This window comes from Equus przewalskii, chromosome 24 (assembly GCF_037783145.1).
Source record: "Equus przewalskii isolate Varuska chromosome 24, EquPr2, whole genome shotgun sequence".
Classification (NCBI taxonomy): domain Eukaryota; kingdom Metazoa; phylum Chordata; class Mammalia; order Perissodactyla; family Equidae; genus Equus; species Equus przewalskii.
The window spans coordinates 34,269,657-34,294,231 of NC_091854.1; the positions used below are offsets into that span (position 1 = coordinate 34,269,657).

A 24,575-nucleotide genomic window follows, 5' to 3' on the forward strand; every position below is an offset into this window, starting at 1 on the left:
TTTCCGCTTCTTTTCAAGCTTTGTTTCTAGGGCCATTGGAAATGTGAAACTCTAGGAGAAGAGCAACTTGGTTTTGAATGCAGCATATAATCACAGCTAAGACGTATTGAGTGCTTCCGCTTAGCCAGGCACCGGTCTAAGATCTTTCTCTATCAACTGGGTCCTTAGGACGTAGGATCTTTTATTAACCCCATTTTACAAACAAGAAAACAGGCTCCTAGAGTTGAAGCAACTTATTTAGGGTCCTAGAGTTAGAGACGGGAGGAGTCAAGCCCAGGAGCTGCACCACCCGTGTCTCCCGGAGCCCCCGAGAGGCGGGCAATGTGGGACTCAGGGCCTGCTGTGTGCAGGCGCTCCGCAAGGCGCTTTTGCAGGTGACGCGTGGTTCACCCTCCCAACAGCCTCGGAGGTCGGTGGTAGTGTTTTCACTCTGCAGGTCAGGGTCAGAAAGTCTCGCCTATTGGCTCACACTGAGCAGGAGGAGCACAGACTCAGACGCGTCTACTGGACGAAATGCCCGTGCTTTCCCTAGGCCCGGCGGCTGGCCTCAGATTACTTTCGTAGAGTCGGGTGCTGGGCGTAATGAATACGTATGGCCTTGAAGCTCCAGGCGCTTGGACATCGTGAAATTAGGAATGTGCACTGTTGCCGGGACTGGAGAGAAGTTTGGTTTAGGGAAATGGGTGTCTAAGACTTTAAAAAAAGCCCGTATTGAGGAGGGATCTGCTGTTGGTACCTAGGTCTTTTCTCTAACCTCAATCAGGTGGAAAATCCTAAAACGGTGTTCAGGACGTCCCTGTGTAACCCTGAAAATGAATGTGAACTCATACGTAAGCTTTAGGCTAAGAGGAAGAATCTATGCAAAAGGATAGACGGTCCAGTTCCTCCAAAGCCTAGAAAAATCCGAGGCCTCTGGTGGGAGAATTATCCCTTTGAGATGCAAGTGGCGAGTCCTCTGTGCAGGTCCACACCAGCACGGGCGCAGCACACTGACTCAAAAAGCCGGAGCCCCAAGTCAGCTGGCGTGGTTTCCTCGCCGTCTGGCAGAAGCAAATGCCGCAGAGCTGAAAAGGGCAGAACCAAAGGAAATGCCAGGGGGTCCAGACAGCCCTATTCATTTTCATGATATGCCCAGAGAACGCCTGGATTTTTGATCTAGGAGATATATATAGAGATCTCTCTCTCTCTTTTTTTCTCAAGAAAAATATTGATAAATTTTTCAGCAGAAGCTCACCAGCCATGCCCTGCAAAGAATTGGTTTTCTTCTTAGAGGCAGTTCTGGCGCCTCATTTCCATTTAGAAATTCTCTGACTTTTACTTTCTCTGCATTTTCTGTAAGCCAGCTGCCACCCAGGATTGGACTAAACCCCTGCCCCCTGTTAAAAAAGAGAAAAAGAAAAAAACGCAAACAGCACAACACTCTAATAAGTATGTTCACAACTTCCACGCAAGGCGCTTAAAGAAACGGAAAGGTTAATGAATTCTAACTAGACGCTGGCACAGGATGTCAGGCCTGTCCGTCTCGCTGGCCGGCTGCGCGGGGAGCCACGGTCTCCTTCGCCGTCCGCTCCCCTGTTCGAGGCCCGGGGCCGGCAGCGGCCGCAGAGACCCGGGGGGCGACGGGCGACGCCAGGGGACCAGCACCACGGGCTTCCCACTCCGCCCCGGGGACCGCGCTGCGCACCGGCCGGCTCCGCCCCGCGGGCTGGTGTCACGGTGCTGGGGCTGGAGCCCCGTGGAGGGGGCCGGGAGCATGCGCGTGCACTCACACGCACTCGCGTAGTGCGCTCACAAATACACACACGCACCCACCCACACTCACGCAGTGCCCTCACACACACACGAACTCAGTGAGCTCACACACAGCCGCAGCCACACACTCACACAGTGCACTCACACACACGCACCCACACCCACGCAGGGGCGCTCTGACAACGCACCCATGCAGTGAACTCACAAATACACACACGCACCCACCCACACCCACACCCACTCACACAGTGCACTCACACACGCACCCACACTCACGCAGTGTGCTCACACACACAATGCACCCACACATGCAGTGCGCTCACACACATGCACCCACAGTCATGCAGTGAGCTCACAGACACACCCACTCACAAACACACACACACCCACACTCACAGAGTACACTTGCAAATGCACGCACTCACACATGCACCCACACTCAGGCAGTGTGCTCACAATGACACACCCACTCACACACATATCCACACTCATGCAGTGCACTCACAGACACACACGCACTCACACACACCCACTCTCATGCAGTGCACTCACACACACTCACAAACACACACTCACACACCCACACTCATGCAGTGCACTCACAAATATGCACACACACACACAATCACACCTACAGTGCACTCATACACACATGCACAAACGCATGCATACACCCACTCATGCAGTGCACTCACAAACACACACGCCCACACACGCAGTGCATTCACACACGCCCACACACGCAGTGCACTCACAAACACATACCCACCACCCACAGTCACACTGTGCTCACACACACATGCACACACACTCAGAGTGCACTCACACACACACGCACTCACACACCCCATACTCACACAGTGCGCTTACAAATACACACCCACCCACCCACACTCACACAGGTGCTCACAAATACACACACCTACACTCGTGCAGTGCACTCACAAACACACACTCACAAACGCACATGCACTCACAAACACATGCACATACACACACTCATACAATGCACTCACAAATATACAGTGTACTCACAAATACACACATGTACTCACACAACCCACCCACACTCACACAGTGCACTTTCAAATACACACATGCACTCATACTCATACAATACACTCACAAATACACGACTCACAAATACTCACCCACACACAGTGCACTCACAAATATATATGCACTCACCCCCCTCCCCCCACCCCCCCACACAATGCAATCACAAATACACTTGCACTCGCAAACATACACCCACACTCACACAACGCACTCACAAACACACCCACTCACCCACACTCACACAATGCACTCACAAATACACACACACTCACAAACACACATCAACATGCACAAATACCCACCCACACAATGGACTCACAAATACACACGCACTCACAAACACCCACCCACACACACACACTCACAAATATGCACTCACAAACACACCTACTCACCCACACTCACAGAATGCACTCACAAACACACACCAACACACACAAATACTCACCCACCCAGACGCACAATGCACTCACAAATACACACGCACGCACAAACACCCCCATCCCCACAAACACACCTCCATGCATACTCACAAATACACACGCACTTAAGCACACACACTCATGCACACTTGCACTCACACACGTGTGTGTGCACACCCACACAGCATCCGGATATCTTGTTAAAGTTGTGTGGAAGGTTGCTGGTGAATCTGGATACAGCCTCATGGGGTGTGTAAAGTGTGTCATTGCGTGTGATAACCTCCCAGGCAGCTGCGTGTACGTTGGCCTCATTTATCTAACTGAATGATCAGATATCCTTGGGATGCTTTTTGTGGGCATGGTTAAAAATGACAAGACAGGTGTGTTTCCACCATCCTAGAACATCACGGCTTCCAGAGTGTCATGGGTTTTAGGAACAGTCAACGGGCGCTGTTGCTTGGCTGATCCAATGAGCCAACCTCATGCATGTGGGCAGTGCCGAGGCCAGTTAGCCAGCAATTCAGTCCCAAAGGGGGCTGATGGCGGTGTCACCGTATGAGTGGGGAGACTGTAATAAGCGACGTCTTTGTTATTTGGGGCTGTCTTCTGTCTGTCTCAAGACTGATAATTTTTGCAGGAATTCAGAGGTGACGTAGACGGCCGATTGTGTGGTAGAGAATGGAGATTGCAAGAGAAGTCAGGAGGTCGTAATTAATTAATGTCATAAACATGCACTTAGTAACAGGTGCTTCCCACTGTGTTAGTGCTCAGGATACAGATAAGAAAGACCTGGACCCGCCCTCAAGGAGCAGGCCCTTGCACTCAGGGTGATGGGGCCACGGTGGGTCCTAGTCTGCGTCCTTCCACATTCTCGGCGGCTGACTCTGGATGGTCCCCTGCCCGCTGCAGGCCTCGTTTGGAGGGTGGAGATGGCGGTGACTGACTCTCATGGAGGGTTGTCAGAATCGAATGGACTAACATACCTGAAAGGACCACAGTCAGGTGCAGGAACTTGGCAGGTGCTCAATATATGTGGGTTTCTGTTACCCGAATACTCGGAACCTTGTGAATGTAGAGGGACCTTCCCTCAGGCTTCTTGTTTGTGGATACGCGCTGTGTCGCATCCAGAGGGGCTGCCTGGCTGTGGCTCCCTGTCAGCCAACCCCACAGCACCGTTTCTGCAGGCAAGGCCTGTGGAGGGCGCTCCACAGAGTCACGGATGGTCGGGCATGTAATGTATGCTTTCGGTCCACGGTGGATGAGAGACTGACTTTTCCAAAAATGACCTTTCTTTCTCTTCTCAGAGCAGAGATCACATAAATTCATTTAAAGTGGAAGGAAGGAACGTGACAAAGCCTCTCATTTTGTAGATTAAGAAAATGAACCCCAACAGAGAGAATTTCCAGGAGTCACCCAGCAAGTTCGTGGCAGACAGGGCTCCACCCAGAGACCCCAAGGGCAGTGTCCACCGTGCCTCTGGCTTCACGGTGTGTGAAGAGCTGTGTCCTGAATTCTGTGCTCAGCTGGATTCAGAGGCACACGAGACGCTGCCATTGTGTCCTCTGCCGACTGTGTCACACACCTGGCAGGTGGGTCCCTGTGTGTCCCTCAAGTTCACAGACAGATATGGGGGCACAGTCCCGTCATGGGATCAGTGGGAAAGCCAAGGACCAGCATGTCATGTGGGTCCCTGGGCGTCCCTCAAGTTCACAGACAGATATGGGGGCACAGTCCCGTCATGGGATCAGTGGGAAAGCCAAGGACCAGCATGTCATGTGGGTCCCTGGGCGTCCCTCAAGTTCACAGACAGAAATAGGGGCACAGTCCCCTCATGGGATTAATGGGAGAGCCAAGGACCAGTCCCAGGTGGGTTCCGGAAACGTGTGAGATTTGGGTGCAAGACCTTTATTGGGTGACTGTTGGGATCAACCCCTGCAGGGCAGCGACAGGAGGACTAGGAAGAGGGAGGAATCCGACAAAGGCCCAGCTAATCCTACAGAAGACCCTGGAGCTGGGACGGCCCAGCAGAACTGTCCTAAATTGGATGCTGGGGCTGTGCTGGGAGAGGGCAGCAGGAGTGAGTTTGGCTGTGTGACTGGGATAAAAGGTTGTGATTAATAAATAAAGTCTGTTTGGTTATCAAGTATTATTTATTGACATGGAAATATGCTCACAAACTATTCTACCAAAAACCAAACCCACGCACAATGGTCTCAGTGTGGTCATTGTGCCTGTTTATATACATATTTTCAGAAAGACGGGGAAGGAATATGCCAGGAGATTCAGTAGTTGATTATCTCTGAGTTGAGGGGATAATGGTAAATAGTGTTATTTATCTATATTTTCTATTTCCAAAATTCTAAAACAATGTTTATGTAATTATGTATAAATAAGAAAATGTTGTAAGTGATATAGAACTATGTACCAAAATCTTAAAAATCTTCAAATTCTTTAATTCCATAATTTCACCTTGGTACACCACTGTAAATGTGGATCAGTCATTACATACACAGATATGTGCTCATTTTAGCATTATTTGAAATAGTGAAAAGATTAGAAAAAAATCTTCTGCATGGCACAACTCCTTCAAAGCGTGTTATGTGCCCATGAAAGGCAATGTTGTTCACAAATGGAAAATGCTTACATTATAATATTGTGAATTAGGCAGGATACAAAATTGAACATACAGAATGAGCACAGTTCAGTGACAACTCAACAATCTACTCATTAAAAGGCAGAAAGAAAACACAGTCAAGCGCTAACGGTTGTGTGTACAATTGGTGTGTTTATAAAGTTTTCTCCTTTTTCTGCTTCTCTGCAATTTCAAAGATTCCTTTAATGGAGAGATATTTCTGTAACAGACACAAACAGGTTTTTAAAAACCGTTGGAATCGGAAATCTGTGTCGACTGGTGATTGCTCTTCAAAGCTGCCCGTCCCTCCACAGTCCACCGCTGAACCTTCGTCTCTGTTGCCTCCTGTGGTTTGCTGCATGGTTCCCAGGTCAGTCGTGAGAAGCTGGACGAGAACACAAGAACACGAAGCTGGGAAGCAGGAGACTCGGGCCCTGGCCGGGGCCACAACACCAGCTCCCTGCACGCTGGAGGGTGAGTTCCTTTCCTCCGGGGGCCTCGGGTTCTTTGTCTAAAATGAGGAGAGTTTAGGTTAGATTGGGGGTTTCCGGGCATTGGGTTGAAAGAGAGCGGTCTCAGTGACTGTGTGCTGTCCGAAATCTGGATCCCGCCCTCCAACGCAATTCGACACACATGGTTATTTTATAGTTTCCTTCTTGAGTTTACTGGAAAATTCTGTGTGAAGAATGATTCCAACATTAATTAAAGTTTCAAAGCCACTGGACTGGACAGTTTAGATTGTCTACGTCTAGATCATTGACTGCTTCCAGAGTGTGGCTGCTGTCCCTCTCTTTTTTCATTTTTATTGTGGTAAAAACATGCAACGTGAAGTCCACATTCCCAGCAGTGCATTAAGTGTACAGCAGAGTGTGGTTAACTCTCTGCACATTGTTGCACAGCAGACCCCTAGGACTGCTTCATCTTGCACGACGGAATCTCTGTACCTATTGAACAGCAACTCCTCATTTTCCCTCTCCCGGCCCCTGGTGACCCCATTCTACCCTTCCGCTTCTAAGAATTGGACTATTGTAGAGACCTCATGGGAGTGGAATCACTCAGTGCTTGTCCTTTGTGACTGGCTTATTTCTCTCAGCACAGTGTCCTCAAGGATCGTCCATGAAGCATATGGCAGAATTTCCTTCCTCTTTAAGGCCGCGTACTATTTCATTGTATGTGTCTAGCATATTTTCCTTATCTGCTCGTCTTTGCTGGATGTTTAGGCTGTTTCCACTTCTTGGCTATTATGAAAAATGCTGCAATGAACATGGAAGTGCAGATATCTCTTCAAGATCCTCATTTCAGTTGTTTTAGATAAATTCCCAGGAGTGGAGTTGCTGGATCATGGATAGTCCCAGTTTTAATTTTTTGAGGAAACTCTGTTCTGTTTTCTGTGGCAGCTGTGTCACTGTACTTTCCTGCCAATGGGCACAAGGGCCTCGATTTCTCCACATCCTCATCAGTTACTTTCTGTTTTTGTTTTTTTTTTTTGCTTTTTTAAAAATAATGGTCATCCTAGTAAGTGTGAGGTGCTATCCCATTGTGGTTTTGATTGGCATTTCCCTGATGGTTAGTGATGTGGAGTGTCTTTTCACAGAGATGTTGGCCATTTGTGTGTCTTTGTCTATTCAAGTCCTTTGCCCATTTTTTAATCAGGTTACTTGTTTTTGTTATTGAGTTGTAGGATATATTTGCATATATTTTGGATATTATCCTCTTATAAGATACATGGCTTCAAATGTTTTTTCCCATCTCTAGGTTGCCTTTTAACTCTGTTGATTACTGCCTTTGCTGTGCAAGAAGCTTTTTAGTTTGATGTAGTCTCATTTGTCTCTTTTTGCTTTTGTTGCCTGTGTTTTGTTATCACATCTAAGAAATGTTATCAAGCTTTCCTCTTATGTTTTCTTTTAGGGGTTTTATAGTTTCAGGTCTTACATTTAAGTCTTTAATCCACGTTGAGTTATTTATTTATTTTGTTTGATGAGGATGATTGGCCCTGAGCTAACATCTGGCCAATCTTCCTCTATTTTGTATGTGGGACACTGACACAGCATGGCTTTGTGAGTGGTGCACAGGTCTGTGCCCGGGATCCAAACCTGTGAACCCTGGGCCACCGAGGTGGAGTGCATGAACTTAACCACTATGCCACCAGGCCAGCCCCCTAAAGATGTTTTTTATATGGTATCAGATAAGAGTCCAGCTTCATTCTTTTGCATGTAAATGTCCAGGTACCCCGCCTCTGTTTGTTGAAGAGGCTGTCCTTTCCCCGTTGTGGAGTTTTGGCACCTTTGTCAAAGGTCATATGATCACGTATGCATGGATTTCTCATTCCTGGGCTCTGTGTTCTGTTCCATTGGTCTACATTACATGTCCTTATGCCAGTGCCATGCTGTTTCAATTACTGTAGTAACACTGTGTAATATGTTTTGAGGTCATAAAGTGTGGAGCCTCCAGCTTTGTTCTGCTGTCTCAAGATTATTTTGGTTATTTGGGGCCCTTTGTGGTTTTATACGTATTTTAGGATTATTGTTTTTCTATTTTTGCAAAAAATGCCATTGGGATTTTGATAGGGCTTGCATTGAATCTGTAGATTGCTCTGGGTAATATGACTATTTTAACAATATTAAGTCTCCAAATTATGAGCTTGGGATCTCTTTCTATTTCTTTACGTCTTTTTAAATTTCTTTCAGCAATGTTTTGTAGTTCTCAGCGTGTAAGTTTTTCACCTCCATAGTTAGGTTTATTACTAAGTATTTCATTCTTACTGATCCTACTATAAATGGGATTGTTTTCTTAATTTCCTTTTCAGATTGTTCATTTTTAGTGTATAAAAACACAACTGATTTTCATATGTTGATTTTGTATCCTGAAACTTTGCTGAATTTATTAGCTTAACCATTTTTTTTTGCGTGTGTGTCTGGAATCTTCAGGATTTTCAACATATAAGATCATGTCATCTGCAAACATACAGTATTACTTCTTCCTTCCTGATTTGGATGCCTTTTATTTCGTTTTCTTGCCTAATCGCTCTGGCTAGGACTTCCACGACTATGTCAGATGGAAGTGGTAAGACTGGGTATCTTTGTCTTGTTCGTGATCTTAGAGGAAAAACTCTCAGTTTTTCACTGTTAAGTATGATGTTAGCTGCAGGTTTTTCATACATGGCCTTTATTATGCTGAGGTAATTTCCTTCTATTTCTAGTTTGTTGAGAGTTTTTATCATGAAAGCACATTGAATTTTGTCAATGCTTTTTCTTCACCCATTGAGATGATCATGTGATTTTTATCATTGCTGTCTTAATGTGTGATTTCCTATTGGTTTTTGTATGTTGGATCATCCTAGCATCCCAAGGATAAATCCCGCTTGGTCATGGTGTATAATCCTCCTAATACACTCTAAATTTGGTTTGCTACCATATTATTGAGGATTTTTGCATCTATATTCAACAGGGATGTGGGCCTGTAGTTTTCTTTTCTTGTAATATCTTTGTCTTTCATGTCAGGATAGCGCTGCCCTCATAAAATGAGCTTGGAAGTCTTCCCTCCTCTTCCATATTTTGGAAGCGTTTGAAGAAAATTGGAACTAATTTTTCTTTGAATGTTTGGTAGACTTCTCCAGTGAAGCCATGTGGTCCTGGACTTTTCTCCATTGGAAGATTTTGATTACTGATTTGACATTCCTACTAGTTATAGGTCTGTTCAGATTTTCTATTTCTTCATGATTCAGTCTTTGTAGGTTGTATGATTCTAGGAATTTACCCATTTCTGCTAGGTTGTCCAATTTGTTGACATATAATTGTTCATAGTAGTGTTTTGTGATCCTTTTTATTTCCATAGCATCAGTTGTAAGGCCTTCTTTTTCGTTTCTGATTTTACTTTAGTTCTTTTTTCTTGGTTTAGCTAAAGCTTTGTAAATTTTGTTGACTTTTTCAAAAACCCAACTCAGTTTTCTTGATTTTTTTCTGTTGTTTTTCTAATTTCTATTTCATTTATTTCTGCTTTAATTTTTACTATTTCCTTCCATCTCTTAACTTTGGGCTTAGTCTATTCTTCTTTTCTAGCTCATTGAGGTGTAAAGTTAGGTTATTTGAGATTTCTTCTTTTTTGCATATAGGCATTTAACATTATAAACTTCCCTCTTAATGCTGCTTCCCATAAGTTTTGACATGTTGTTTTCTCACTTTTGTTTGTCTCAAGATAATTTCTAATTTTGCTTTTGATTTCTTCTTTGACCCATTGGTTGTTCAAGAATGTGTTGGTTAATTTCCATATATTTGTGATTTTTTCCAGTTTTCCTTCTGCTATTGATTTTTAGTTACATTCCATGTGGTCAGAAACGATATGTATTATGGTTTTAATCTTCTTAAATTTCTTAAGACTTGTTTTGTGACCTACTATGTGATATATCTTCTGCGTGCACTTGAGAAGAATGTGTATTCCATTGTCATTGGTTGGAATGTTCTGTCTATGTCTGTCTACAAGTCCATTTGGCCTACAGCGTTGTTCAAGTCCTCCATTTCCTTTTTGATCTTTGTCTGGATGTTCTTTCTGTTATTTAAATTGGAATTTTGAAATCTCCATTTATTACTGTTCTGCTGTCTATTTCTTCCTCCATGTCTGTCAATGTTTGCTTCATGTATTTGAGTGCTCTGACGTTGGGTGCATATATGTTTAATAATTACATCTTCCTGGTGAGTTGACCTTTTTATCATTATATAATACCCTTCTTTGTCTCTTGTGACAGTTTTTAACTTAAAGTCTACTTTCTGGTATAACTATGGCCACACCTGCTTTCTTTTGGTTGCTGTTAGCATGGAATGTGTTTTTCTATTTGTTTACTTTCAGCCTACGTGTGTCTTTAAGTCTAAATTAATTCTCTTGTAGATAGCATATAGTTGGAGCCTGTTTTATTTTTTAAAATTCATTTAGCCACTCTGGTTTTTGATTGGGGAGTTTAATCCATTTACATGTAAAATAAATATTGATAAGGAAGAGCTTACTATTGTCATTTTGCTAATTTTTTTCTATCTATCTTGAGCTTTTTGTCCCTCTTTTCCTCTTTAGCTGTCTTCCTTTGTGTTTATTGATTTTATTGTAGAGACATGCTTTGATTCTTGTCTCATTTTCTTTTGCGTATCTTCTATAGATATTTTCTTTGTGGCCATCATGGGGCTTACGTAAAACATCTTGCAGTGATGACAATTTATTTTAAGTTGCTAACAACTTAACTTCAATCACATATGAAAACTCTATTCTTTTGCTCCCCCGCACTTTGCATTATTGATGTCACAAATTACATCTTTTTATATTGTGTATCACAATATAAACACATTTTCATAGTTACAATTATTTTTATACTTTTGTCTTTTAACTCCTGTACCATAATTAAAAATGATTTACCGTCACCTTTATAGTAGTATGGTATTCTGTATTTTTATGCATATTTACCTTCACCAGAGAGCTTTATACTTTCCTATACCATCATGTTGTTGTCTAGAATCCTTTCTGAAGGACTCCTCTTAGCATTTCTTATAAGGCAGGTCTAGTGGGGATGAACTCCCTCAGCTTTTGTTTATCTGGGAAAGTCTTAATTTTTTCTTCTTTTTTGAATGAGAGTTTTCCTGAACATATTATTCTTGGTTGGCAGGTTTCCTCCCCGAGGACTTTGACTATATCATCCCACCGCTTTCTGGCCTGCAAAGTTTCTGCTTTGAAAGATGCTGATAGTCTTAAAGGGGCTCCCTTGTTCATGATGATTCACTTTTCTCTTGCTGCTGTCAAAATTATCTCTTTGTCAGGGCTGGCCTGGTGGTGCAGCAAAGTTTGTGCACTCCGCTTTGGAGGCCTGGGGTTCACCGGTTTGGATCCTGGGAGCGGACCTATATACCACTTGGCAAGCCATGCTGTGGCAGACATCCCACATATAAAATAGAGGAAGCTGGGCATGGATGTTAGGTCAGGGCCAGTCTTCTTCAGCAAAAAGAGGAGGGTTGGTGGAAGATGTTAGCTCAGGGCTAATCTCCCCCTCCCCCCACCAAAATTGACAATTTGATTATAATGCATCTCTGTGTGGATTTCTTTGGGTTCATCCTAGCTGAGATCAGTTGGACTTCTTGAACCTTGATGTCCACTTCCTTCTCTAGATTTGGAAAGTTTTTGCCATTATTTCTTCTAATAAATTTTCTTTCACTTTTTTCTTTTCCTCTTCTGGGACTTATATGCATATATGGGTCCACTTGAGGTTGTCCCACAAACCTCTTAAGCTTTATTCACTCTTTTTCATTTGTTTTTTTCTTTCACTCATCTGACTGGATAATTTCAAATGACTTGTCTTCAGCTTCACTGATTCCTTCTTCTGCTTGATCAAGGCTGATGTTGAACCCTCTAGTGAATTTTTCAATTCAGTTATTGTGTTCTTCAGCCCCCAAATTTGTTTGTTCTTATTTAAACTTTCTATCTCTCTGTTGATACTCTCATTTTGTTCATGCATCATTTTCCTGAGCTTGTTGAGCATCTTTTTGATGGCTATTTGAAATTTTTGTTGGGTAATTTGTGTACCTCTGCTTCTTTAGGGTTGGTTCCTGGAGATTTATTTTCTTCCTTTGATGGGGCTGTATTTCCATGTCTCTTCACGGGCCTTGTGTTGGGATTTGCATATTTGAAAACACAGCCTCCTCTCCCCCTCTTTATAGCCTGCCTTGTACAGGGGAAGACCTGCACCAATCAGGCCGGTTGGGTGTCTGTCTGTGGTATTACAAGTTCTCTGGAGCTGCCACAAGGAACTGAGATCCCTTTTGTTCCCTGCGGTCCCCAGGTATCCAAGGTATGCTGGCTGCATAAGCATTCCGACTCAAGCAAGACAGAAACCAGTCCCTCCGACAGTCCCCCACAAAGCTGGCATGTTGGGCGCACATTCCACTCCTTACTTTCCCTCTCAAGGGAGATGCTGCAAGTTGGACTTTTCCTCTTGATCAGAAGCTGTGCCATCTCGGGCAAGGGGCTGCTGTGGTTGAAATGAAACGACTTTTCTTACCTGTTTCAATGTAGCTGTGCTTGGCTTTGAAATTGCCTGGAGAACTAAGACTTCCTCACTGATTTCTGGAGTTCTCGTAAAGGCTTTTTGGACCCTACATGTTGTTGTTAAACAGGAACAAGGTCTGGGGCTTCCTATTTGGCCATCTTGCTGCTGTAACTTCCTCACGTCTCTTAAATCATAAGAAATTAAAACTTGCTGGGCCTACACTCATATGTACAAAGACACAGACCTTCCACCCCTGATTCTCGTACCTCTCACCTCCTTCTTATTTCCACAGTCCTTCCACCAAAGTGCCCTCTCCCTCCATATTGCCCAGACAGTGAGCTCTGAGCTTTCATGAACAGATTTAGTGCCACCTTTAGACCCAAGTCATAGGGCTCCCCCTCTGGGCTTTGTGTCGGAGGGCTGTGCATACCACAAACACAAAATGACAGATTTATCCAAGAACACTTGGGCGCCTCTGTTGCTCAGGGTCTGCTGTTGAGGGCTGACACACACAACCTTTAACCCCACACATCTGCTCTCATGACGAACATCTTTCAGACCTCAAGGAAAAACTTTCTTTACAACTCTCGCTGTGTGTCCTCAAAACATGCTTTAAAGTCTTATGGTTTGTGCCATCGCCAACATCTAAGATAGTCTCCACTTCAGAATGTGAGAATATTTGTTTTTTTGCCCAGTTTTATTGAGACATAATTGACATATAACATTGTATAAGTTTAAGGTGTGCAACATAAAAATTTGATATATGTATGTATTGCAAAATGATTACCACAAGTTTAATTAATATCCTTTACCTCACATAGTTACAAATATTATTTTCTTTGTGATAGCTTTTAAGGTCTACTCTCTTAGCAACTTTCAAATATACACTACAGTACTGTTAGCTATGGTCATCACGCTGTACCCCAGTCCCCAGAACTTATTCATCTTATGACTGGAAGTTTGTACCTTTTGACCATGTTCACCCGTTTCACCCACCCCCCACCGCCTGACTCTGGCAACCACCAATCTATTCTCTGTTTTTCTGAATTTGATTTTTATTAGATTCCACACATAAGTGAGATCATAAGTATTTGTTTTCTCTGTCTGATTATTTCACTCAGCATCATGCCATCAAGTCCATCCACGTTGTCATAAATGGCAGAATTTCCTTCTTTTTTTTGGCTGAATAGTAGTCATTGTATATATTTACCTCAATTTCTTTATGTATTCATCTATCACTGGGCACATAGGTTGCTTCCATGTCTTGGCTATTGTGAATAACACTGCAATGAACATAGGGGTGCATGTATCTTTTAGAGTTAGTGATTTCATTTCCTTCAGATAAAACCCAGAAGTGAAATTGCTGGAGCTCATGGTGGTTCTATTTTTAACTTTTAGGGCACCCTCCATGCTGTTTCCATGATGGCTGTACCCGTTGCAATGCCACCAACAGTGCACAAGGGTTCCCTTTCCTTCGCATCCTCTCCAACACTTGTTATCTCTTGTCTTTTTGATGACAGCCGTTCTAACATGTGAAGTGATATCTCCTTGTGGTTTTGATTTGCATTTCCCTGATGATTAGTGATGTTGAGCACCTTTTTTATGTACCTTTTGGTCATTTGAACTCTTTTTGGAAAAATGTGTATTCAGATCCTCTGCCCATTTTTCAACTGGATTATTTGTTTCTTTGCTATTGAGTTGTATGGGTTCTTTGTATATTTTGGACATTAACTCCTTATCAGATGTGAGGTTTGCAAATATTTTCTCCCATTCTGGGTTGCTTTTTCACTTTGCTGATCATTTCTTTTGCTGTGCAGAAGATGTAGTTTGTGGGGAATATTTGAACAGCAGAGGCACTTAGGTGAAAAAAAGTGGCAAATTAGTCAACTTGTCAAACTGTTTTTTTCAGATAGCTTGAATGTGATAGATCTTGCTCAATAAAGAATCATTTCCCAGCGATGTGGAGGGTCCCTGTTCTTGCTTCTCTGTCTCCTAATGGGGTTCTGCAGACACATCAGTTAGTGTGGTATTTGTAAGAGTTACATGTGGCAGATGAAGAACATTTTGTAATAGTTAAAATTCATATTACTCTTAAATTTGTATATAGGTAGGTCTAGAGGTAATATGCATGAAGTGCGATATTCATTCTTTACCTTACTATGTGGGTCTAGATATTGTTTTTAAAATGGTCAAAATAATGATATCGGTGATAATTTATACAATGAAACTAAAATAGTTTGTAAAGTTTTCTTTGATATATTGTCATATATAATCTCATTACAATGTTCGAATTCATATCTAAAATTCACAAGTCTTTCAAAATCTAAGTATTGCTCAGATAATTTTGTTGACAATTTTAGTAGCTACTGCTTCTAAAGAGTGAGGTTTCTCCAAATGAAAATAGAAAAATGATCTGGGACTGCAGTGACTCAGAAATGGCTGTGTAATTTGGCATTACTATTAAAGGAACAGAGTTATGTGACAATCTTAATTATAAAAGCTTAACTACAGATTTTGCCAAAAGAAGGAAAGAAAAATAAACTTTGTGGAATTAGCACATAGCAACGTATTAATTATGTAAGCTTTCACTTTAGAACTCAGCAAACATCTACCACTGGTCAGTTGAAGATGCCGACATGTACAAAAATAATCAAATTCTGTTATCTTTGATACCTTGCTTATTTCTAGCCATATAAAAACCATAGCTTTACATCTATTTTTAGATTTTTGTGTCTATCAAAATATGTTTTTCAAGGTAGGGAGATTCAGTACATTTTATTTAACACTTTAACAGCTCGATTGTGAATTTCGAGTATGTAGATATATGGTGCTCTTGTCTGGAACCCACAGATGTTTGGGGCTGGCCTGAGTGGGTTGTAGTGTTATGGCCAACACCTGCAGGGCCGCTGTGGCGATGGAGTGAGGGTGAGCAGGTGCGTTAGGGCATCGAGCTCCCCTTTGGCAGCCTGTTGTTCCGGCCATGGAGCTGACGTGTAGTCCTCTAGAAGCTCAGGGCTCCTTCAAGGAAGGTGGGGGAGGAGAATTGGCTGAGGCTCCTGGCGCAGCATCTTCAGGTTCCAGAGTCTCCATCTTCCATTACGTCTGTCCTTCTGTCTCCGAGTGGCTGTTGCCCTTTGAGAGGTCAAGCAAGCTGTAGAATGACCCGTCTAACCATCAGCCCCAGTATGTTTCCTCACTGTTTAAAATACTTGATTTGAGAATGTTTGATTGGTGTCTATACCAACTCACATTTTCAAACTAAATTTCAACATTATCTTTGTTAGTGAAAAAAATCTCTTAGAATCTTTATTTTAACTGTTGCACATTCCTGAACAGTTTTAAAAGTAGTTTGGATTTTTTAGGATCACCTACTTGTAAAAGATAAAATTTCTTTTTCCCATCGATTATTACACATTTGAAGAGATAGTTAATTTAAAAGTCTTGATCAAAGACTGCATGTAGTTATATCAAGCATAAAAAATATGATAACGAAGATTTAGTCAAACACAAACTCCAGTCTCACATTATAATTTGTGAAAATAATTTTGAAAGTTTTCTATAAATTCTAAATTTATAATCATTTATAATAGTTTCAAATTTTTAAATCATAATTATGCAATAATGAAAAGGAGTGTTCTAAAACCAAGCCCCATGTTTCCATATACCAAGCCACGAAACCTCCTCCAGTTTATTCCATTGTGCCTTACAAATAGCCAATTTCTACGTGTGCCATGACATAAAAAACGTTGGAATTCCTGTTTTATCTAAAAAAAATCTTGGCTGCACTTTGTAGTCAATAGGGGAGCTTTACAAAGTACGCAGCCTGGTCTACCTGTGAAATTCTGATTTAGTTGGTCTGGTTTGGGGTGGAAACTCAGTGTCCCCTTTGTTCTGGGAATAGATCTGAACCTTAAAGTGGCCAGAAGAGCTTTGAAAATGCAGATGCTGGAGCTTGACCTCAGTCCACGGAGCCAGAATCTCTGGACCGTGGGCTCTGGCACCATGTTTTTTCAAAAAGAGCTGCTGTTTGAGGTTGTCTCCTGCCCTCTCCTTCTATGTGGCAAGAGCCTCATTGCTCAGCCTTGCTACAAAGTGAGCAACAGAATGGTGCTTGTTCAAGGTTCACGAGATATTATCTGCATTATATCCCATGACCTGGGACTTGCATTGTAAAGCATTTAGGGGTATTAAAGCATGCTTTCAAGTGAAGCCAGTTGCATAATACTGGTAGATCCTGATGACCTAAATGGTGGTTTTCAGCCCTGGATCTACATTGGAATCACCTGGAGAGTTTAAAAGGAAGAGTAAAACAAACACACACACCTGGGTCTCACCCCAGGCCAATTAAATCAGAATCTTGGGGGATGGGGCCCATATACTGTCTGTTTTTTTTAAAGGTTCTCGGATTATTTTAATGAGTGGTCAAAAACAGGAACAATCAGTTTAAAGGAAAAGTACAGGATTTGGTTTCCGGTTACTTCCCTGCCCTGTTTCTCGAGTTGCACTGGTCTACTCAGTGTCCAGTGTCCATCCCATTCCTGACTCTAAGTCTGTGGTTCTCATCGGTTGCATGATTGACCATTCTGCCCTCTTCTATGAGCTGTCTCAACCTTTACCATCTAGCTAACAACTTACGTTGTCTGCACAGCCTCCCTTTATCGCCCCTGCTTTCAGTGACTGCTGCTTCTGTAATTTCCTCTAATTTTAACCTGTATTTCCATCAGTGAGAGCAGAAACCCTGCCGCCTCAATCTTTATGTCCCATCACAGCAGTGTCTGCCTACAGCAGGCCCTTAGGGAATCCTTGCTGCTGCTGATGGTGCTTTCCTTGGGGAAGGCGGGTGGATTCCTCTTTGTGGAGAAAGTGAAGAACTGAAGGGACTCAAGTTCTTGCTCATCTCCACTCTTCCTCTTTCCACGTGAGGCATCTTTAGGGTGAAGATGGCAGCAGGTTCTCCCAGGGTAGCGTTGGAGAGGGATTCTGTATTGACAAGGTTTTCTATTTCAGCATTCTTACTCACTCCCACACTGTGCTGAGAAGATGTTAGATCAGGTATGATGTTTGTTATAACGACAAATTGCTTAAGCCGAGAAGCGCTGGCTGGTGGGGCCTGGAGTGGACCACAGCTTGGGAATACACCTCGGGTTTCTAGGTCTCCTTTGGCATCTTCTAAACATCTCTTGATGTTCTCTTGCTTGGAAAAGGAGTCTTAACTCTGTCCCAAAGCTCACGTGAACCGTTATGACATTCATGCACTCATCTCTTCCTAACTCATTTGCTGAACGCCTGTGTACCCAGCCGGTGCCAGGCCCTGGGCAGCCTCTGTGGGGCCGTCTGCCAAGTGCCTACGACTTTCACAGCTGGGGTTGAAAGAGTAACAGAATAGTAGTTCCCTACAAAGTTGCTTTTTTCCACTTTATTTTAGATTCATTTTAATTTATTAGTGAAACACTTTAGCTAAATTGTGCAAGCTGTGCATATTTAGAAAAATGAAACTTTTACCTGAAATAAAAAAAGTATAATCTTTGTAAAGGTTTGTGAATACAAGGTAAATAGCTCCTTATTCATGAGAACAAGAACCATAACGATAAGGCCCATGCACATATGATATACATTGCTAATGCAAAGGCTGACCCTTGTGACATGTCCATTTCAACACCAAATATTTAAACTCCCCTTAAAGGTGCCAACAGTTGCTACGTCATGGTAATTTTGTTCCACTCTAAAACCTTACAACAGTTGCAGGTATGATACATAATTTCAGTGCTGACACTGAAGCCTCAGTTAGGAATTAGGTAACTACTGTGTAGTCACGTGGCTGTTGGTGTCTATACACACAGATAGTGGCTGAAGGAGGGCTTGGTTCATTTCATACACTTATGAATTATTCACTTGTTCTGCTGGAGTTCTTGAATTTGCACTCATATATTCAAGTAATATCTCATTTTATGAGCATTTGCTCGTGGCTGACAAATAATAGTCTAATGAAAACAAAACCAAGTCACTGTTCTTTGCTTCACAATGTTCCTGAGAAGTGAATCTCATTTTAAAATGATCATTTCTAATCTCTAGATCTTTTGGTGACCTAACCAATGTATTTGAAGTTTGGAAACTTCTTTTTAAGATTCCAGGTGTGACTTAGGCACAACAGGTGTAATTCTATGAAAACTTGAAAAGGAATTTACACAGAGCCGTACTGGAAATATGAGCCAGGCACGCTGCAGCCAATCTGACGCCACTGTGGGCTCATGTAAAGGGCATCAGCAGTTTTGCCTGTCATGCTTTCTTCCTTTGGAAACCATCCTTCTCCTGTGGTGTGTGTCCTGGCGGCAACGTCAACAAGATGCAATGCCGCCCCAACTAGAAGATGAGAAGGCAGCTCACGCCTTTCAATTCCAGTCTTACGCCTGGGAATTTGAATCTTGAGTGGAATGACGGAGGGATGAAAAATGGAGCTGATTCACTGTGTAAGCTGCGCCTAAAGGGACCCCCTTCCGCCTGGATCCCCCCAGAGGCCCCCATTTCCTATGTTTCCAAAGTGTCTTCTTCATGTTTTCCTTAGACTCTACATCTTTTCATATCCTTTCAATACATTGGTATTTATTTTTGGAGGGAGGCAGTCTTATGTTACACTTAGTTTCTGATATTTGCAATCCAACAACCGTAACAGAGCTTGGAATTTTAGAGATAATCATAGATTCATAGAGATTTTTGTATCCAGAATACACCCAAGAGATCATTTAGTCCAACCTTCTCATTTCACAGGATAGCTGACTTGTCCAAGGTCACGTGGATATTTGGTGGCAGAGCAGGAAATAGAATTAAATTTGTTCAGTTTTTCCAGTGTGCGTTGTTGGAGATAGAACCATAGATTTTAATGACATAAGAAAACTTAAAGAAGAACCTGATTCATTTACCCAATTTAGATAATGACTTATTATCTTATAGGTGAGCTGAGATTCCAAACATTTGTGACTTGCCTGATTTTGTAGATATCAGATGGTTTTGTCTTTAAAAGCCAGGCCCAGCCAGATTTTCCTTTGGGGAATTATCTCTCCCAAACGCTCAGCCCATGTGATTCTGGGGGGACTGCATTTCTCTGGCCACAGACATTGGTGAGCACATGACCAACCGAAGCTATGACATGAAAGCCAGTGAGCATCAGCTTGAGACTTTCGCTGGAACTATCGTGAAAGAGAAGTTCTCCTTCCACTGGTCTATCAATCAGTGTCCCAACAGGAGAGAGATGGCACATTCAAATTAGAGGATTCGAGGAAGGTCCATGTACAAAGGGACTTTTCACAAGAGTACTGCCAAGGATGGTTTGGTATCAAGGCTAGTAAGAGTGGAAGAGTTTTCTCCCTCTGGCAAAGGAATGAGGGGAAGGAGCAGGTATAAGTAATCAGACAGAGAGAATCATGTGGTATAGCCCACTTTGCTCATGGACACAGGCAATCCAAGGTGACCTTTTAGGGTCTGAACCAGCTGAATGGACACCTTCCCTCATTCTCTTTCCTCTCTCCTCCTGCCATGGTCCAATCTAGCTGAAAGCTGGAGGACACAGGACTCTCTGGTTGTAGTCCACGTGGGAGCCTCCAAGGGTGCTGAGCAGGGTGGACAAGGATGGAGAATGGGTATGAAGGACAAAGAGAAGTGTCTGTGTAAGTGGAGACACTAAGATGTTAGGATGATTTTTTTTTGAGTAATCTCGTTTTTTTCAGCTTTATTGAAGTATAATTACCAAATAAAAGTATGAGATATTTAAAGTATACAACGTGATGAATTGATATACGTATATATTGTGAAAGGATCCCCCCATCAAGTTAATAAACACATCCATCACATCACATATTTATTCCCCCGACTTTGCTGTGAGAATATTTCTTTACTCTCTGAGCAACTTCAGTCACACGACACAGTCTTATCAGCTGTGGTCCCACGTCATGGTTAGATCCTCAGACTTGGTTCATCTTAGACTGAAAGTCTGTTCCCTTTCTCAACTTCTCCCTATTTCCCCACCCCCGAGCCCTGGCAGCCACTTTTTTACTCTCTGTTTCTACGAGTTTGACTTCTTTTCTTTCAGATTCCACATATAAGTGATACTGTGTGGTATTTGGCTTTTTCTGTCTGGCTTATTTCACTTAGCATAGTGCCCTCCATGTTCACCTATGTTGTTGCGAATAGCAGGATTTCCTTCTTTTTTTAAGGCTGACTAAAATTCTATTTTATATATATGTTTCACATTTTCTTGATCCACCCACTTGTTGACAGGCACCTAGGTTGCTTCCATACCTTGGCTATTGTGAATAATGCTGCAGTGACCATGGGAGTAGAGATATTTCTTTGGGATAATGGTCTTGTTTCCTTTGGGTTTATACCCAGAAGTGGGGTTGTTGGATCATGTGGTAGTTCTATTAATTTCTCGAGGAACCTCTATAATCTTTTCCATGGTGGCTCCACCAACTTACATTCCCGCCAGCAGTTCACAAGCGATCTGTTAAGATGAGTTTTTGTGGCCATTTTTGCCTTTGCACAGGGGGTCTATGACTGAGACTTAAGATAACTCCAAAGAAAGCAGAGTCAATAAATGGGAAATGCAGATACCTATGGCATCTCTTGAGCCCTAGATCTACATGTGCCTGAAAATTCTGTCCCTAGCTGTTTTCTCCCCATGGAACAACAAATCCCTTTCATGCTTAAGATAGTTTGAATTGGGGTTAAGTCACTTGCAATTGACACGAGTCTTAAATAATACACATGGGGTCACACAGCCACCAACTGCATTGAAAGTGGATGGAAAGCCACACGTGCCAGGACTAGGGAGGCCTTTGCTCAGCTGCTCACTGTGTGGTTGAGTCCCTTGATCATCACACTCTACTTGAATACCTCTAAGAGGGAGGAAATTGCTACTTACTGATAGTTCTTTCCTTCTTTCTGCAGAAAGGACCATTAGAAAGTCGTTCTTTGCATTTGAGGTAACTTGTTGCCTCACCTAGTCTCTACTCTAGAGAATCTATTCCAGATTTCCATCTCTAAGGCTTTGTTTCCCTGAAACCTCCTCACCTTTCCATTTCTGCACAACAGCCACGTACAAAATTAGTGGTTTAGCAAACAGCCGTTTATTTATTTTTAAATTTTATTTATTGTGGAAAGAATATTTAACATGAGATATACCCTCTTAACACATATATTTTTATTTTTCATTGATTTATAACGTTATATAAATTTCAGATGTACATCATTGTATTTCGATTTCTGCGTATACTACATCGTGTTCACCACCCAAAGACTGATTACCATCCATCACCGTACACATGTGCCCAGTCATCCCTTTTACCCTCCTCCCTCCCCCCCTCCCCTCCGGAACCACCAATCTAATCTCTGTATCTACAGGTTTGTTTGTTGTTGTTTTTATCTTTCACTTATGAGTGGAATCTAAGGTATTTGGCTTTCTCCATCTGACATATTTCACTCAGCATAATGCCCTCGAGGTCCATCCATGCTGTCACAACTGGCAAGATTTCATCTTTTTATGGCTGAGTAGTATTCCATTGTGTATATATATCACATCTTCTTTATCCATTTGCCCATTGATGGTCACCTAGGTTGTTTCCAAGTCTTGGCTATTGTGAATAATTCTGCAATGAACATAGGGGTGCACAGATCTCTTTGACTTCATGTTCTTTGGATAAATACCCAGCAGCGGAATAGCTGGATCGTATGGTGGTTCTATTATTATTTTTTTTTGTGGAATCTCCATACTGTTTTCCATAGTGGCTGCACCAGTTTGCATTTCTATCAGCAGTGTATGAGAGTTCCCTTTTCTCCACATCCTCTCCAACATTTGTCTTTTTTGTCTTTTTAATAATAGCCATTCTGATGGGTATAAGGTGATATTTCATTGCAGTTTTGATTTGCATTTCCCTAATAATTAGTGATGTTGAACATCTTTTCATGTGCCTATTGGCCATCTGTGTATCTTCTTTGGAAAAATGTCTGTTCAGATCCTTTGCCCATTTTTTTATTGGGTTGTTTGTTTTTTTTTGTTGTTGAGTTGTATGAGTTCTTTCTATATTTTGGATATTAACAACTTATCAGACATATGATTTACAAGTATCTTCTCCCAATTGTTAGGTTATCTTTTCATTTTGTTGACAGTTTCCATTGCTGTGCAGAAGCTTTTTATTTATTTATTTATTTGAGGAAGATTAGCCCGGAGCTAACATCCATGCCCATCTTCCTCTATTTTATATGTGGGATGCCTGCCACAGCATGGCTTGATAAGCAGTGTATAGGTTTGTGCCTGGGATCCGAACCAGTGAACCCTGGGCCACCGAAGTGGAGCACATGAACTTAACTGCTATGCCACCAGCCTGGCCCCTGTAGAAACTTTTTAGTTTGATGTAGTCCCATTTGTTTATTTTTCCTTTTGTTTCCCTTGCCTGGTGAGACATGGTATTCAAAAAGATACTGCTAAGACTGATGTTGAAGAACATACTGTCTATCTTTTCTTCTAGAAGTTTTATGGTTTCAGGTCTTACATTGAAGTCTTTAATCCATTTCTGTTAATTTTTGTGTATGGTGTAAGATAATGGTCTACTTTTGTTCTTTCACATGCGGCTGTCCAGTTTTCCCAGCACCATTTATTGAAGAGACTTTCCTTTCTCCATTGAATGTTCTTGGATCCCTTGTTGAAAATCAGCTGTCCATAGAGGCATGGGTTTATTTCTGTTTGCTTTTGTCCCAGTACCATGCTGTTTCGATTACTGTAGCTTTGTAGTATATTTTGAAATCAGGAATGCGATATCTCCAGCTTTGTTCTTTTCTCTCAGGATTCCTTTGGCTATTTGGGGTCTTTTGTTTTTCCTTAGGATTCTTTGTTCTATTTCTATGAAAAATGTTATTGGGACTGTGATAGGGATTGCATTGAATCTGTAGATTGCTTTAGGAAGTATGGACATTTTAACCATGTTAATTCTTCTAATCCATGAGCATGGACTATCTTTCCATTTCTTTGTATCTTCTTTGATTTCTTTCAACGTTTTATAGTTTTCAGTGTACAGGTCTTTCACCTCTTTGGTTAAATTTATTCCTAGATATTTTATTCTTTTTGTTGCTATTGTAAATGAGATTGTACTCTTAATTTCTCTTTCTGCTATTTCGTTGTTAGTGTATAGAAACACAACTGATTTTGTATGTTGATTTTGTACCCTGAAACTTTACTGTATTTGTTTGTTATTTCTAACAGTTTTTTGGTGGATTCTTTAGGATTTTCTCTATATAAAATCATGTAGTATGAAAATAGTGACACTTTTGCTTCTTCCTTTCCAATTTGGATCCTTTTATTTCTTTTTCTTGGCTGATTGCTCTGGCTAGGACTTCCAATACTATGTTAAATAAGAGTGGTGAGAGTGGGCATCCTTGTCTTGTCCCTGTTCTCAGAAGAATAGCTTTCAGTTTGTCACCATTGAGTATGATGTTGGCTATGGGTTTGTCATATATGGCCTTTATTATGTTGAGGTACTTTCCTTCCATACCCATTTATTCAGAGTTTTTATCATAAATGGTTGCTGTATCTTGTCGAATGCTTTCTCTGCATCTATTGAGATGATCACATGATTTTTATTCTTCATTTTGTTAGTGTAGTGTATTACATTGATTTATTTGTGGATATTGAGCCATCCCTGCATCC

General features: G+C 42.0%; 1 long non-coding RNA gene across 1 annotated transcript in view; it reads left to right on the forward strand.

Annotated features, from left to right (window-relative positions):
• Positions 1-24,575, forward strand: part of LOC139079150 (uncharacterized) — a 52,357-nt gene that overhangs the window by 6,728 nt on the left and 21,054 nt on the right. The window contains exons 3-4 of the long non-coding RNA XR_011532498.1: positions 4,604-4,822; positions 6,095-6,339. This is a non-coding gene — a long non-coding RNA (uncharacterized lncRNA). The remainder of the gene's footprint in view (positions 1-4,603; positions 4,823-6,094; positions 6,340-24,575) is intronic.